The sequence below is a fragment of the Cinclus cinclus genome, chromosome 16 (genome assembly GCF_963662255.1).
Source record: "Cinclus cinclus chromosome 16, bCinCin1.1, whole genome shotgun sequence".
Taxonomy (NCBI): Eukaryota; Metazoa; Chordata; class Aves; order Passeriformes; family Cinclidae; genus Cinclus; species Cinclus cinclus.
Window position 1 is genome coordinate 711,577 of NC_085061.1, and position 13,646 is coordinate 725,222.

A 13,646-nucleotide genomic window follows, 5' to 3' on the forward strand; every position below is an offset into this window, starting at 1 on the left:
CAAACGATTCCATGACTCCAGGATGTGTCACCAGCTCCCAGTTTAGGGAATGCTTCCATGACCTGACCAAACCTGTCTGACCCAAAGGAAAGGCCTGATGTGCCTGCTCCAGGCTGTTTCCTGCATGGGACAGAAATGCTCATGTCACATCAAATCTTTTCAGCCACCCACATTCATAACTTTACAAAACAAAACATGAACTTTCTGATGAGGCAAGGAAACACCCCGTGGCTTTCAGAGGAGCTGGGTTACTCTGAAAGCCATTGAACACTATAGAGCAGCATTGAAACTTGGTGGTCTCTGCACACCTGTGGGTACCAGGGCTATTTTTGTAGCTTTAAATTAGTTCTGAAACTTTGAAATCTTTCATTTCAAATACGTCCAGCAGTAAACTGTTCTCTAAATTCTGTAAAACAGTGTAAAATGTGTTGGCACTTTTTTAGGTCATGCTCACACATTAGCTAAAAAAAGAGCAATATACAGAAACTATTTGCTGTAACGTGGAGTTTCAGTGATTTACCATAGTGGATTATTGGGAGCTGTGAGGGAACTTCATCTCATTTAGTACTTCACTGATTTAGAAGAAGTTTTATCTGAACACAGTTCTGCTGTTCAGAGCACCTTTGGCTGAGCTTTGGTCTTTGCTGCTTTAATTCTCAAATACACAGGTGCTTGAATTGCAGACTCGTAGAATAATATTATGGTTTGGTTGGGAAAGGACCTTACAACTCATCCTGTCCCACCTCCTGCCATGGCAGGGACACCTTTCACTATCCCAGGGTACTCCAAGCCCTGTCCAGCCTGGCCTTGGACAGTTCCAGGGATCCAGGGGCAGCCACAGCTCCTCTGGGCACCCTGTACCAGTCCCTCCCCACTCTCACAGACAGGCATTCCTTCCCAAAATCCCATCTAACCCTGCCCTCAGGAAATCTAAGGCTGTGACATTTGTTTTCAAACCTTGGACTGAGGTTGGTACAGAATTGTCCCTGTTGTACAACTGAACAGTACAAAAAGAAACAAGCAGAACTTCAAAGCATAGCAGGACAAATCAGGTCTGACAAGGTGGCAGGGTGTGGAATTGCATTTCCTTCTCCAGTTTGTTTTGGCAGCAGCAATGACTCTAGTTGTTTCTGTTTTGTGACTTCAGCTGTGATCTCTGTAAGAGGAGAGGAACTCACCTTGCTCTGAGCACTCGGGGCTTGGGTGATCCAAGACCCCAGCCCAGCTCAGGACCTGCCGAGGCTGAGCCCGCGAGGCCAGTTCTGCTGAAGCACCCACACTGCTCCCTCAGCCCCAGCCCGGTGCCATCACTGCACCCCAGAGGGGCCCAGCTGCTGTGGGCAGGCACTGGCTAAAGCTGAGCTTTAACTAAGAGGGACTGATGGTTTTCCAGAGTTCCTACTGGTTTGCAATCCATCAGTGTTTGCCAGCTCCCCGAGGCTCAAGGGACTCAGAATTGAAGGAAACTGAGAGTTGTGCTGGAATACTTAAACGAATCCAGAAACCTGCTTTTAGGTCACAGGTAAGGAGCAGACAAGGAAGCAAAGAAGCAACCCCAGCCTGTAATTACCCAGAGTCCAGGGAGCTGCTCTCTCCTTGGCTTTGTTACACCCTCCAGCACACCCCTGACCCTGCTCAGCCGTGAGGGCTGGTGGAAGGTGCTGACCCCGTTTTCAGAGGCTCCCAGCCCTGGACAGCCCCACTGCAGCCTGACTTTAATACCCCCTGTACTAAGGAGGTTCACCCTACCAACGAGTCAGAAAGAAGACGAGAGCTCATTCCTCATCACAGAATGAATCAGGAGAGGCATAGCAGGACAAGCTCCTCCTTGTGTGAACAGCAGAAGAGTTATTATCAGAGTAAAAGGAACTTCTTCCATAATAATCAGAGCTAATTTACTCAGGAAACCCTAAAAGTCATCCGGAGAGTTCCAGCAGTGTCCCCCAAGGAGCCCATCCCAGATCAGGGCTGCTCCCACCTGAGGATCCCGGCTCCAGCGCCCCACAGTGAATCCATCCTCTCGGGGCCAGTGCCCTCCCTGGGTGGTGACCCCAAATAAAGCAGGATCTCCTCTGCAAAGGGCTTTCCTTTGGTCCTGCCCCCGAAGGATGCCAGGAGATGAGCTCAGCTCTGTCCTGGCACTGTCCCCGGAGCCCTGTGCCCTGGCAGGGAGGGCTGGGGCTGGAGCAGAGCCCACAGCATCCCCTCTCCTGCTGCTCCTTGTGCCCAGTTGCGGGCACAGAGGGCGATTACCGCTGCTCCTGGGCACGTCTCGCCTTCCTCCCCGGAATCCAGAGGCTCTGGGAGGATTCGGCTCTTTATCTTGCCATCACCGACACTGCCGGGCATCACCTCCCGACCTGAGCCCCCTCTGTGTGAAAGCGGCAGGGTGATCTTCTTGCTTGATGAATTTCGAGTCACTAATTAAACTGCTGTAAAAGTGAAAACTAACTGACCATTGCTATCTCGGGAGAGAAAGAGCCCGACGCAATTTGCTTTTTAATTTAGCTTAGGGGTTTTTTCTTTTTCTTTTTTTTTTCTTTCTTTTTTGGGGGGATGTTTTGTTTTGTTTTCCCCGAGGAAAGCGAACCCTCCGCCCCCGTCCCCGCCTGCCACTAGAGGTCATTTGAGCACCGGGATAGGGACCGGCAGCGGCGGCTCCTGCCCTGGGCAGGGACCCCTTCCACTGTCCCAGGCTGCTCCCAGTCCTGTCCAGCCTGGCCTTGGGCACTGCCAGGGATCCAGGGGCAGCCACAGCTGCTCTGGCACCCTGTGCCAGGGCCTGCCCACCCTGCCAGGGAAGAATTTTTTCCTAATACCTAATCTAACAATTTGGAGCCATTCCCCCTTGTGGTGTAAAAAGTTCCTTTTCAGCTCTCTTGGAGTCCCTTTAGGCACAGAAAGGAGACCTCAGAGCCTTCTCTTCTCCAGGCTGAACAACTCTACTGAAAAAGCCGAACAAAGAGCTCTGGTGCCTGTTTTGGATCGTTGTTTCTGTTCAGAGGGCAGGAAATGTCCCCCTGGTAACACTCAAGTCTTGTCCAGTAGCAAAATCAGCAACGATTCGTGCCCAGCATAGCCGCACACACTGGTCCCAGTGTCCTGGCCCCAGGGATGGTGACTCCCAGGGCATGGAGCAGCCAGGGCTGTGCCGTGGTGTCCGAGCCCTCTGCAGAGAACAAACACCACTGGGCACCACTGAGCGGGCACTTGGCAGCTCCTGCACTGGTCCCAGTGCCACCAGCTCCTGTGGGAGCACCAGGGTGTCCATCAGCACACCCCAGCCCCCTCTGCCCAAGCTCCTTGCCTCCAGCCTTTCTTGCTTCCTGAATCTCTGCCCTCTGTGCAGCCTCTTGTCTGCATCCATCCACTCACACATCAAAGCAGCCCCAGCTTCCCTCCTCGTTCTTAACTTCTCAATACATTTTAAACCAGAATTAATTAGAGGGATCAAAGGCCCCTTCTCCCTGTCCCCCGGAGCCCTCCCTTGCCAGGCTGGCCATGCCCAGTTGGCTGCACACAGCAGCTATCACTGGCTGCAGATGCTGAGGATCAGGAGAGGGAGAGCCAAACCCGAGCACTGCTCCTCTGCAGCTCCCTGTCTGGCTGCACTAATCGCTCAGGAGACGGTGCTGAGCTTGTGGAATTGGCTGGTGATGGGACCACGGCTGACTTTATCCCTGGATCCTGTCTGTCTTTGAGTCATCTCGCCTGTGAGTCAGAGCAGCCGTTAATCCCTTGGAGATAAGGGCCTCATCCAGAGCTCTGCGCGCAGGTACTGCTGCCTCTGCTCTTCAAAACAGGAACAAATCCGTGTGAGCTGAGCTTGTGCTGGGAGCACTCCAGGACACACTTGTGGGGTGGCTCGTCATGCCAGCTCCGTGTCACCTTGGGAGCCAGCCTCACCAGAGCCAGGCCTCTCAGCCACTCCTGCTCAGGGGCTCCTGCCTTCCCAGAACCATTCACCCTGGAGGTAAACACCACCAGGTTCCTCCTGTCCTCCTAGGCCCTGGGGATCTCCTCCCTTCCCCAGCAGGACCCTCCTGTGCTTGGTACACCTCCTTCAGCAAGGGTGAGCTGCTGAAATCCAGCATCATTTATGTCCTTCATTCTAAAACCTTCCATGTGTCTGTCAGTAAATTACTCCTAGTTTAATTTCTCCCTTTGTTAAGGTGTGTTTTATCCCAGCTTAAATCTCTCTCACTTACACAACTTCCTGTGCCATCCATCACCAGAAACTTCCCACATGGCAACTGGAGACCACAACTGAGTGATCTTTAATCCCTCTGACTCACCTCTTTAATCTTTCACCCCATGGCAGATTTCTGGCCCACAAGCAGCTCTCACAGCTCCTGCCTGGGCTCTGCAGCTTCTCAGCCTTGCTGGGAGCAGAGATACCAGCACTGCCCCCAGGATGTTCCTGGTCTCACTGGTGCTGTGTCGAGATAACTTCCTCTCTGAGAATTGATTTGGTATTTCCCTGTGAACACCCAGGACCAATACGAGCCACATCATCACACTGGGCTCATGTGTGCTGGTCCCTACCCTGTACCCGGAGCCTGTGCTCCCCCTCTCTGAGACCTCCTCCCCTTTGCCCATGCTCTTTCCTGGCCATGCCCTCACCCTCTGCTGCACCCACTGCCATCTCAGCCTGCAAGGCAGGGCCCAGCATGGGTCTGAGAGGCATCAATCCCTGGGAAATCCTCTTTGATTCCCACTCCTTTATTTCCTTTTGGTACCTGCAGTGATTCATGAAGCCTCTGCTGTTTCCAGAAGCAGCATCCCTCTTCCCAACCTCACCCAAGCCCCAGAAGCAGGAGGAAAAGCCCCATCCTCTCCTGCAATGAGGCACAGGTGAGCAATGGGTACTGCCTGCCCTGATCTAGCCCACCTAAACTCCCACAGAACCCACCCAGGCAGTGAGCTCAGCACCAAGAAATGCTGTTCTGCTTTTCCCAGCTTTTCCACCCACCCACAGGGTGGGACACCCTGCTGTGCTGGCCTCACCCGTGTCATCAGGGATGATGTTCCCCTCCTCTCTTACTCTCCCTAGACCAGGGAGTGGAAGCCACATTTGTATGCAGAGTTTTAGAGCAATTAAACTGAATTCTAATTATTGTATATCGCAAATTAGCAATTTCTACCATGCTAATATTAATTGCTAACATGATGATAAGGCGTATCAGGCAGTCAGGATGGAGCAGGAGTTCGCTTGTTTGGAGAGATGTGTGAAAGCAGAAATGGCTGCAGCCGTGGATATCCCAGAGCAGAGAGATGTTCCTGGGCTGGGGACACTGAGGCTTGGATTCAGCCTCCAGCCTGGCCAGGGCTGGAGCCCAGAGCAGGCTGGAACTGCCAGTGCTCAGGTTGGCTTCCTCAGGCAGGGCCACTGTCAAGGGCACCTGAAGCACAGGGCGGGTGTGATGCAGATGTGCCTGCTTCCTCCTCCCCAGCTCAAGGAGTTTGGGTGTACCTTGTTCCATTTGTGGAAAATTCAATAAAAAAAGCCAGTGGCTGGTTGGTTCTCAAGAGGCAGCTCCCTAATCCCTGCCTAGAGCTGCTCTCCCAGTACCCCTGGGATGTTCCTCCTCTGGAGAGAGGGAGGTTGCAAGAAGGGCATGGGGTAGGAGACTCAGTGCCATCATGTTTATCACATTCCATGAAATTGCTGCAGTGACCTTCACCTCTGCAAGGCTGGAACCGTGGCTAAAGCCACTCTGGGACTGTGGGATAGGCACTGGTGTCTCTGGGGATGGACAACCACATCCAGCTCCAGCCGAGCCCTGGGACTGACATTCTGGTTTGGCAGGACCCGCTCCGAGCTCGTCACAGTCGCTGTGGCAGGTGCTGGCTGTCACAAAGTCCTCACCTTGTCAGAGCCAGCATGTACGTCTTTACATCACACAGGGAAATCCCAGATCACAGCTGGACACGCTGCTGCGGATGAGCACTTCCCTTGGGAGAGTTAATCGAGGACACAACAACCCCTGCAGCTGTGGAACAAACCCCGGCAGAGACAGAGCCTGGAGTGGCACCCAGCTGCTGATTTGCAAGGAAGCCCTTCCCAAGGAGGTTGCTGCAGGTCCTGGCAGTGGCTGGGCTTGTGGGGGCTTCCTGGAGAGAAGCCAGGAGCTCAGGGATGTCCCTGACAGCTGGGATGAGTCCTCAGCACGTTTCTGTGCCGGGAGGGAGCAGTGAGGCTGGAGGCAGATGGAGAGGGCTGTGGTGCTGGGCAGGCTGGTGGCACACAAGCAGAGCTGGGTGAGGCTCAGCAGGCAGAGGAAGAGCAGTGAGCATCCCCCGGGACTGGCATTTCCCATCACTCATCCCCCGGGACTGGCATTCCCTGAGGGGCTTGTCCCAAGCAGGCTCTGCTCACCTGCAGCTCTAGTGATTTAATATCAATGAGGTAATTTTGTCCCAAGGGTTATTTATCCGTCTATTGAAAAACCCCAGCCCTGTATGAGTCACCAGGCTGCACTACAGCCCTGTGATGAATTACACTTGGACACATGTTAGATGACATTTACCAATAAATTTATGCAGATTTCTCCTGTAATCCTTCTCCTCATCAAAAGTAGTAATGCTTTCTCTAATGCAAATGCACTGTGAGAGCCTCACCACATCAAACTGAGCTGGGCTGAGTAGTTCAGAATTCAGAACGATAATCTTCATTGTGCTCATGAATAACCATTTCCTACAGATGAATATTCAACAAAGCCTTGGCAGAGCCTGGCAGCTCCTCTGAGGCCTGTCCCACTGCCCTGTCCAGCAGCTCTGGCCAGCCCTGCAGGCAGATTTCACACTCCTTTCCCTCTGTGCTTCCAGCACCAGGTTTAATCCGTGGGTGCAGAGCACTGGTGGACTTGCAGCTTTGCGGGTGCTGTGCTGAGCTCTCCTCTCCATCCAGACCTTTCCATCCCACAACCACAACCTCCCCTGGCATCCTCAGCCCAGCCTGTGGGCTCCACGTGGGCCCCATCATGGGGTCACACCATTGTTGAGACCAGAAGAGTCCAGCACCAGGTTCACCCCGTGCCCTTGGCACTCACCCATGCTCTTGACCAACACTTCACTGGCACAGCATGCTCAGTGAAGCTGTGGCTGCCCCTGGATCCCTGGAAGTGTCCAAGACCAGGTCGGACAGGGCTTGGAGCAACCTGGGACAGTGGAAGGTGTCCCTGCCCATGGCAGGGGTTGGAATGAGTTGATCTTTAATGTCCTCTGCAACCCAGAGCAGTTAGGGGATCTCTGATTCTTTCTCTGAAGACCCTGCAAAAAGCTGGCAGTGTCTGCTCCTTCAGCTCCCAATCCAGTCGTGTGCTCCTTGCTGTGGTACAAGGAAAGGCTCCAGCTTCCCAGCTGCTGCTCTGCAGAGGGGAGAAGTCAGGGAAAAGGTGGGGACACCAGGACAGGTCTGCTCAGTGACGTCCCCAACTCCCAGCAGGATGCACTTAGCCTGTAATGCCCCAGGCTGGGCACACCAGGGGTCACTCAACACCCCCAGGTGCTGGAGGGGGGATATTGAAGGTGTCGAGCCCTCAGCAACCTCTGATCAGTGGGGTTTAAATTTTTATTCATTCTAAAGATTATTACATTCTGAGCAGTGATGATCCAAGCAAACGAACTGCCTGCTTGTGGCTTGGCAGGAAGTGGGACTGCTGGAGTTGTGGGCTTTTTCCTTCAGTCCAAAACACAGACAATATGGAAATAAATGATTTCTTTCACAGTTGTTTAATATAATTTTCTCTTCTGGGTTTTATGCCCTGACATCCTGGCAGTCCCAGTTAACCCAGGGCAGGGGCAGCTCCAGCACTCCAGAGAGCTCCCTGCCAGCTGGATCAGCATAAAGGAATGGGAGAAGAGCCAGGAGAGGCTGCAGCTGAGGCTGCTGAAGGGGCTGGCTGGGAGAGGGGCAGCAGTGCAGGGCACTCAATCTAGTTCAGCTGAGAAGAACTGCCCCAAAGGCTTTTATGGAGCCCAAGAGCACCAGCTGTGGGGTTTCCATGATCTGGGAGGTTAAGAGGCCCTTGAGCTTGAGGTGAGAGCCTCTGGGACACACTCAGAGTGATTTATGTCTTCTCCACTCACCTAGGGCCAGTGCAATGCCCTTCTACTTCTGTTTATTTTTCTTGTTACCGCTGTGAAATAAATATGAAGAGGATCTAAATTCAGACTCTGAACCCAGACTTTGCTGCAACAGGACCAGAAAAGGGGGAGCTTGGGGTTGTGATTGTACAACTCCCAAATCAGGAGATGTTTTCATATTACCTGCTTCGCATGGGAAGATCCTACCTGCCATAACTGGGGGACAAACAAGCTTGAAAATGCACAAAACACCCCTAGAGGACTGGGGGGTGCTGGGGTATTTGCCAGGAGCTACCCCAGCCACCCTGGCTGTGCCTTGCAGTGATGTGGCCAAGCATCACCAGGGGAAGAGCTGCATCCACTGCTGCTGTCCTGCATCTGTTGCTGCCCTCCTGCACCCTTTGGGCACAGTGTCTGGGTGAGAGCTTTTGTTCTACAAAGCTCGTGGGGCTGCTCCAGGCATGCTGGATGTGGTTCCCCACCATCCCACCACCCTCCTGGGTGCCCAGAATTGCCAGGAGCCACAGCTCCCATCTGTCCTGTGCCAACCTCATCTGTGCCACTGCTGCTTCACTAAAATTTCTGAAGGTTCAGGCTATGAAATCCTGCCCTTGGTATAAACATTTTAATTACAAGTTTCCGGGACTTTTTTTCCTAAGATAAACACATTTTAATTGCAAATTGCTTCTGCTGTCTTTACCCACCCTCCAACACTGCCAGCAGCTGCTGGATTAAATATTTAATGAGACTGCCTCTGGGCTGGATGCAGCAGCAGGCCTGGGGGACACTGGGGCAGGTATTGGGGACAGCCTGGGATGCAGGACAGGGGCAGCTCCTTGGTCCTGCAAAACCACCACAGCTGGGGTGACCCTGGCTCAAGGACCTTGTTCTTAGAGCACAGCAGCTGTGACACGTGCCCCTGCCAAAAGGGACAGAGTCACCTGTGGTGAGTGAATCCCAGCGGGTGCAGGGAGGCTCCCGGGCAGTTCCTGGGCTTGTCCCCCATGGCAGAGGGTCCGGCCGTGGCCACCTGCCCATCTCTTCCTTCAGCCACGAGCGGAGGCTCCGTGTCCCCCGTGCCACCGCTGCCCGTCCCTGGAGCCACCCACGACCAGGAAACGCCATCAGCTGTTCGTGTGGCATCTCACGTGCCACCACGCGTAGGTCAGGTCTCTGGGCACGAGCAGCACGTGTTAGAGCCCTGCAGCACTGAGGCACCACGGCAGCAGGTCCTGCGGGGCCGGGGGTTTGTCACCTGCGCGGTGGCTGCGTGGCTTCAGGGCTGGCAGAGCTCGGGAACACCTCAGTGCCGTGCCATGGGGGAGCTCGGGGTGACCCCAGAACCCTGTGTTCGGCTGCCTGGGTGGCACTGCCCTTCCCAGGCACGGCCGTCACCTCGGCTGCCACCTCAGCTCCTGGGGAGCTGGCTCTGCCGTGCTGTGGGATCTGCTGCAGCGCAGGGACGCAGCATCAGCCCCACACGCGCCCTGGGTGTGATTTAAACCCGCCCTGCGCCACCAGAATCTCACATAGGAAACCAACTGAGAGCTCCCACTGCTCTGCCTTTTATTCCTTCACTTTTTCTCCCCCTTTTCTCTCTTCAAATGTTCCTTTGAAACCCAAACTTCCTGCAGTTTGAAATGGACAATCAGGCCGCCCCGGCAGCTGCAGCCCAAGAGCTTCAGCTCTTGGCAGGAGAATCAGAACTACAAAACTATTTCTTTGAGGCAAATTATGCATTCATCCAGCTCATTTGAAACAAAATATGATTTGCAATTTAACTTTCCATAATGAGCTCCTGCTATTATACCGTTTCCATAATGGCTGGTTTCATTGGAACAGATTGTTGGTGCACATGGTTTACAAAACATTTTCAATGCAAGCCCCGTTTTTTCTTATTTTAAATAGCAACAGCTGCTAAGCATGATAATTATTGTATTTCATCAAAATAAACTTACCGAGTTGCTTCTTGATGCCACTCGTCACAATTTTTCAGCGGACCTGCTGGTTATTAAAGAAGCTGAAATTTTAATTCAGCAAAGTGAGAGCAGCACCTCAACCAACTCCTTGCCACGGTCAGGGACACCTTCCACTGTTCCATGCTGCTCCAGCCTGGCTTTGGACACCGCCAAGGATCCAGGAGCAGCCACAGCTTCTCTGGCACCCTGTGCCAGGGTCTCCCCACCCAAAGGAAGAGCTTTTCCTAATATCTAGTCTGAACATACTCTCTGACGGTGTGAAGCCATTCCTCCTTGTCCTGTCACTACATGCTCTGGAGTTTCCCTCCATCCTTCCTGTAGGTTCCCTTTGGGTACTGGAACACCAGGAGCAGGTAATGAGAAACTGTGGTAATTAATTCCTAATTGCATTTACCTGCACCATTATTTCCCATGGTGTTCCCAGGCCACCTGTCAGGGTTCCCCAGCTCTGGAGCAGTTCCAGAGCTGCAGCCACAGGAAAAAACCCCTCCCCATCTCCTTCTCCAACACCAGCTCTGGTGGTGAAGGAGGATTTTCTCCTCTAGTGACTGGAGGGAGGATAATGGCAGAGGGACAGGACTTTATTAGTAAAGAGCAGGTGAAAGTCTTATTTGTTGAAAATTTTCTGGGGAGCTTTGGAGAGCTGTGTTTAGTGGCTGGAGATTTACGGATGTGCAGGGTAACGATGCTGGAGAAGCTATTCCAGCCCTCAGTGAAAGGCTGCCCTTTACAGCACCTCAGCGTTTGGATTTAGATGACAGATAGTAATGGCACCACAGAAACCATTACTGTCCATCAAATAAATAATCAACACACGATATAAACGGTTTGGCCTTACCCAGGCTCTCATGAGCTATGGCAAACGGTAAAAATCCCCCCAAAAATCCAAACCCAGAAAGGACAAAGGATGATTTTGAGGAAGGAACAGCCTGCAGGAATGGGGACCGCTCCCCTCGCAGCACACAGCGGAGAGGGCAGCGCCCGTGCCTTGACGTAGATGTGGAAATAGGGGAAAAAGGGTGAAACGCAAAGCTCTGCTCTGCAGCCAGGACGCAGCTGCCATTTCCCCTCCGCGGGCTCCGCGCCAGCAGCAGCTCCCGCAGGCTGACAGCGCTTCACCGCCGGCTTTGTCAGCACAGCACCAACACAGCAATTAAACCTCCCTGGGGAGGCAGGGGGAGCGCCAGCCCCGGCACCGGCTCAGCAACGCCCCGGCCGGGACCGGGAACCATCTCCATCCAGATGCCCCGGGAGAGCCCTGTGTGTCTGCAGGGCAGCACCAGCGCCCACCGGGGCTGGACCAGCGCCCACCGGGGCTGGACCAGTGCCCACCGGGGCTGGACCAGCACCCACCGAGGCTGGACCAGCACCCACCGGGGCTGGACCAGCGCCCACCGGGGCTGGACCAGCGCCCCAGGGCACACCCTGAGGTGCCCACCATGCCCGATCCCGTTTCCTGCAGGGTCCTGTGGGTGACCCCGAGTGGCAGCCACTGCTGCACCTGACCCTGACACAACAGGTATCCTGAGGTGCCCTTCGGGATGGATGCTCCTCGCTCTCCTGCCCGTGGGATCATTCCAAGGGCAGAGACTGAATCACTCCAAGTGCTCTGCTCGGGCCAGTGGAGCCCACGCGCTCGTTTTGCAGTGTTTACAGTGCTCCCACGATGATCTAACGCTGCACAAAGCCATTGTAGGATAAATATAGAGCACTGCAGCACCATAAATCAGATCGGGCTCTCGGCTGGGATGTGGGCACTCGGAGAAGGGGAGCGGGTGCATCCCTACATCTCCACATGACACCCGGCCCTTTGTCACCACCCTGGGCTCCTGTCCCCACGGTGGAGGTGGCCACGGGCACTGCCATGCCCGGCGGGTCGGCGCGGCTGCCACGTGTAGGTGATGGGCTATCATACTGTTTATCAAGGTCTGGCGGAAAGAAAACAAGGTAATGGGGCATTTGCTGATTCAATTCGTTGAATTTGAATAAATCTTTTTGATCCTCCTCCCCTGGGGCTTGGAAAGGTCAGGAAATGGGCAGAATGTGCACTTTCAGGTATTGAAATTAAACTTGTTAAGAAATCCATATTGATTTGCACTTCTCTGAGAAATATTGAAGCCTCCAGATTTAGCCTGGGTATTGATTTTCTCTTCCAGGGGAAAGACATGGGCACAAAAGGAAGATATTACACGTGGCAGTAAACACCTTCAATCACTGCTCTGCCTCCGTGAGCACCAACACACGCCCGGTTGTGCCCCCAGGCTGCTCGGGGTCCCTGCCCCACTGCCTGACAGGGATGAAAAAAGGGATTTGGACTGTGCCCTTAAGAGCCTGGTTTAACTTTAGGTCAGCCACAATCAAACCTAATTGTTCGGGAAGTTCCAGATGGTCACTGCAACTCTCATTCCAACTGAGCTGCTCCACTCCATTGTATTCCGTGTTTAGCACTGCCAGCCCTTCCACTACTTTGCTTTTAAATATTGCCCTAAGATGGGGGTGCAACTCTCCTTTGACTGTTTTTAACACATGCAATCAACAACTACGGCAATTAAGAGGCCTAATTAGCATCTGAATCAGCCTTCTCGAGCAGCCCCCATTGCAGTAGTAGCAAATATGGGTGAGGGAGCTGAAATTCTCCCTGTGAGGTGCTCAGGCCCTGGCACAGGGTGCCCAGAGCAGCTGTGGCTGCCCCTGGATCCCTGGCAGTGCCCAAGGCCAGGTTGGACCGGGCTTGGAGCAGCCTGGGACAGTGGGAGGTGTCCCTGCCCATGGAAGGATATGAGCTTTAAGGACCCTTTCAACCTAAAGCATCCAGTGAAGAAAGTGCCTGCAAACCCTGCTCAGCCCTTGCTGAGGCTGTTTGTAGGGCTCCAGGGAGGATTTCAGTCCAGCAGAGCTCCTGTGCCAGGTCTCTCAGTGGCCGGCCCATTACTCCCAGGAAGGATTAGGATGTGGCCAGGAGCAGGCAGCTCTGATTTTGGGCAGCAGGAGCAGGGTGAGGCTGCTCAGACTCGCACACTGCACACCAGATGTTCCCCTTTCTGCCCAGAGCCGAGTGAACGAGAGCCCGGCTGGCCCCAGAGCAGCCCCGGGGACCCTGTGGGGATCTGCCACTGCTGTCAGAAGGTTAAGTAAAATTTCAATTAAGTGACACAAGTGACACAGACCAACTGCTTCAAAACTGCCTCTGCTTAGACGAGCTCTGCTCCAGTGGGAGAGTTTAAAGCCGATCTCTGTCTGCTCACACAGTCCCAGACTGACCTCCCTCCTCCCTGCACCGCTCTCCAGTGCCCACTGCAGGGTCAGTGTGACCTATTCAGCCAAGGAACTTGCCAAACTGGACAATTTTATTGTTTTTCTTGTGGATCTCCCAGCCATTAGGGAATCACACTCCACCCGCAGCACCACGGTCGCGCATTGCCCCCTCGGCTGTGCCCAGACAGTCATCTCTGACTGTGTGTGTATCAACTGCAGGGAAGTCATTCATTTTCTTACAGCATTAGAGGTGAATTAAACGCTGGATACTTGCTACCAGCCACTGGAGTAATTCTGCTCCTGAGTCCTTTCATGGGAGGGAGG